The following is a 4399-nucleotide window of genomic DNA, read 5'->3' as shown; positions in this document are numbered from 1 at the left end:
AATTTAAGTTCTGACGAGTTTGAGAGGAGAATTGAAATTTAATCATTAATATGTTTCGTAGTAGTCTGTGTAGAACTCTATAGCGCTTTCAGCATAGAAATATTTTATCTTTTCATTGACTACACATTTGTTGCATAAACTACTATTTTGCAACTCCGTTGCGAAACAACTTACATTTTGTAAAGGTCCTATAAGCTATTGTGTTCCATATGTTGATTGCTCCTTTCAAAAAAAAAAAAATGCATTTCCATTTTTTCCTAAGGGTTTCATTTTTAGTTCCATCTGCGCTAGGGTTTGATTAGATTAGACTAGAAGGGTTCCATTTTTAGTTCAACCTATTACATTTTTTCATATGTAGATTCTCCACCAATTAGTTACTTTTAATCTAAAATCACTTTTAATATTTTGTATAGTGTGGTTCAGGTGAGACAAGTTTTTCATATAGATTTGGTCTTACAAAATAATCAATTGTGAAAAATTTACATTACAATTTTGAGCAAAATTATCTAACACATAACATGATGATATTATAAAAAATCAACAATCTTGGTCACGTTCTAACTTATAGTAAAGTGTTAAAATTTCATCTTAACGTGAAGACTTCCATCATTGTCAAGATTTTTCGTTCAAAGATACAGTCAAACCTCTTTTTACGCGAATTTTGGTTCTCGCGTAAAAAAAAATCGCGTAAAAAAAGTTCGCGCTATTTTGAATTTTTCGCGTAAAAAGAGTTCGCGCTATTTTGAATAGCTCGCGTAAAAAGAGTTTTCAGTATTTTTTAGTTTTATAAAGTATTGTATTTTTTTTAATAATAATAATGTAATTCCAGGTTATTCAAAATAGCTTCAGTGACCTACGCTGTATATTCTACAGCAGGTTGGGATGTTCTGGGTTATCTAAGAACTTCCGGAAGTAAAGAACTGATTATCTACCTGTTCAACAAGGGTCTGTACCAGTGTATCCACCATCGTAATAATTGCAGGTAGCTTCCGTGACCTACGATGGTTACCTTGTGATCTGTTAAAATGTACTAGGGCATCCAAGAACTCCCAGAAGTTATAGCCTGGATATCTACCTGATCAACGGGGGTCTATATGACTATATTAACCATCGGTTTAGCTTCAGATAGCTTCAGTGGACCACGATGGACACTCTGCGGCATGTTGGATTATTTTGGGTCAACCAGGAACTCCCGGATGTCATGGCCTGGATATCTACCGGATCAACGGGGGTCTATATGGGTGAATTAACCATCGATATAGCTTCAGATAGCTTCAGTGGACCACGATGGACATTCTGTGGCATGTTGGATTGTTTTGAGTCATCCAGAAACTCCCGGAAGTCATGGCCTGGATATCTACCTGATCAACGGGGGTCTATATGACTATATTAACCATCGGTTTAGCTTCAGATAGCTTCAGTGGACCACGATGGACACTCTGCGGCATGTTGGATTATTTTGGGTCAACCAGGAACTCCCGGATGTCATGGCCTGGATATCTACCGGATCAACGGGGGTCTATATGGGTGAATTAACCATCGATATAGCTTCAGATAGCTTCAGTGGACCACGATGGACATTCTGTGGCATGTTGGATTGTTTTGAGTCATCCAGAAACTCCCGGAAGTCATGGCCTGGATATCTACCTGTTCAACGGGGGTGTGTATGGCCATATTAATCAGCGGTATAGCTTCAAGTAGCTTCAGTGAACCACGATGGACATTCTGTGGCATGTTGGATTGTTTTGGGTCATCCAGGAACTCCCGGAAGTCATGGCCTGGATATCTACCTAGGAACCTAGTCATCTAGGAACTCCCGGAAGTCCTGGCCTTAATATTTTCCTGATCAATGCATAAATGTCCCATTAGAATTAGCATTCGCATTTGAAGACGAGTTCCTGGATGTCTCAACACAATCTAAAATGTCGAAAATTGTCCATCGTGGTCCACTGAAGCTACCTGCAGGTATACCGATGGATATAATAGCCATATAGACCCCCGTTGATCTGTTAGACATCCAGGCCTTGACTTCCGGGAGTTCATGGATGACCAAAAACAATCCAACATGCCACAGAGTATCCATCGTGGTCCACTGAAGCTATCTGAAGCCACACCGATGGTTGATATAACCAAACAGACCCCCGTTGATCTGTTAGATATCCAGGCCTTGACTTCCGCGAGTTCATGGATGACCAAAAACAATCCAACATGCCACAGAGTGTCCATCGTGGTCCACTGAAGCTATCTGAAGCTACACCGATGGTTGATATAACCATACAGACCCCCGTTGATCAGGTAGATATCCAGGCCATGACTTCCGGGAGTTCCTGGATGACCCAAAACAATACAACATGCCGCCGAGTATCCATCATGGTCCACTGAAGCTACCTGAAGTTATACCGATGGTTAATTCACCCATATAGACCCCCGTTGATCAGGTAGATATCCAGGCCATGACTTCCGGGAGTTCCTGGATGACCCAAAACAATCCAACATGCCGCCGAGTGTCCATCGTGGTCCACTGAAGCTACCTGAAGTTATACCGATGGTTAATTCACCCATATAGACCCCCGTTGATCAGGTAGATATCCAGGCCATGACTTCCGGGAGTTCCTGGATGACCCAAAACAATCCAACATGCCACAGAATATCCATCGTGGTCCACTGAAGCTACCTGAAGCTATATCGATGGTTAATTCACCCATATAGACCCCCGTTGATCAGGTAGATATCCAGCCCATGACATCCGGGAGTTCCTGGGTGACCCAAAACAATCCAACATGCCGCAGAGTGTCCATCGTGGCCCACTGAAGCTACCTGAAGCTATACCGATGGTTAATATAGCCATATAGACCCCCGTTGATCAGTTAGATATCCAGGCCATAACATCTGGGAGTTCATGGATGACCCAAAACAATCCAACATGCCACAGAGTGTCCATCGTGGTCCACTGAAGCTATCTGAAGCTATATCGATGGTTAATTCACCCATATAGACCCCCGTTGATCCGGTAGATATCCAGGCCATGACATCCGGGAGTTCCTGGATGACCCAAAATAATCCAACATGCCACAGAGTGTCCATCGTGGTTCACTGAAGCTACCTGAAGCTATACCGATGGTTAATATAGCCATATAGACTCCCGTTGATCAGGTAGATATCCAGGCCATGACTTCCGGGAGTTCCTGGATGACCTCGTACATTCTAACAGATCACAGAGAGTCCATCGTGGCTCACTGAAGCTACCTGAAGCTATATCGATGGTGAATACACCGGTACAAACACCCGTTGAACAGATAGATATTCTATTCGTGACTTCTGCATGTTCTTAGTTGTCCAGAACATCCCAATATAATGCAGAGTATCCGTAGGTCACCGAAGCTACACATTGTAAAAACCCTGATTGTGGTCCCCGTTGAACAGGAAGATATGACCATAATGGTTAAGACTTCCGACAGTTTAAAATCGGATCGCGTTATTTTGAATTTTTCGCGTAAATTGAGTTCGCGTTATTTTGAATTCTTCGCGTAAAAAAAACCGCGTAAAAAAAATTTCGCGCAAAAGGAGGTCGCGTAAAAAGAGGTTTGACTGTATAAATTTTGCGTCGCTTTCAATATTTTGACAAAATTCCTTCAACAAGTTGTTTAGAATAGTGCCCTACACGTGCTGATTCCTTCTGGTAACGATTATCCCATTTCTTGTAAAGTTATGGAAATCGTCATTAATCAATGATTGCGAACTTGGGCGTCAATGATTGTTCCACAAAATTATATAAATTTTGAAACACATTTGATTTAGAGCAAAAATTCCTTCTGTGGCTTCAAGAAGGCAACAACCGGCACTTGTTGATTCATTTGAGTGCAGATATTCGTTGAATTGAAATTTATACAGTAATGATTAATTTTCTTCGAAAATGATCAACGGCTTCACCTTAAATAACAGTTAATCGATTGATAGCAAATCATCATTATTTGTTATGCTATGATCCACTTGCCCCACTTAGCTGTAAAATGAGCTAAAAAAATAATAGTCTCAAAATTGATATTAAAAAGATTAAGCGAAAAGTTTAAGTGAAAATAAAAACAATTGTGATAAGTTGACGTTAATGCACTACTCGTGCTAAAAAAATGGTCATTTGATAACTCGTATCAGAAACTCCAATTTCATAACATTTATTTGTGCCATTTCGTCACACCAGAAAGACAGAAACAAGTATATAGTTTCACGACGAAATCGCAAAATGGCAATTTGGCCAATTTGCCAATTTTTTGAAACGGTCAACTTAATTTAACGTTACACAAAGTTATGTTTGGCACTCAGTCGCCAGCCAGCGACAAGTTAAGACGGGTTTTGCTCGTGTTGTCATCTCGCGTGCTTGGAAGTTTTTGACAGATGGAGG

This window comes from Culex pipiens, chromosome 2 (genome assembly GCF_016801865.2).
Source record: "Culex pipiens pallens isolate TS chromosome 2, TS_CPP_V2, whole genome shotgun sequence".
NCBI lineage: Eukaryota > Metazoa > Arthropoda > Insecta > Diptera > Culicidae > Culex > Culex pipiens.
This window is presented reverse-complemented; position numbering follows the sequence as displayed.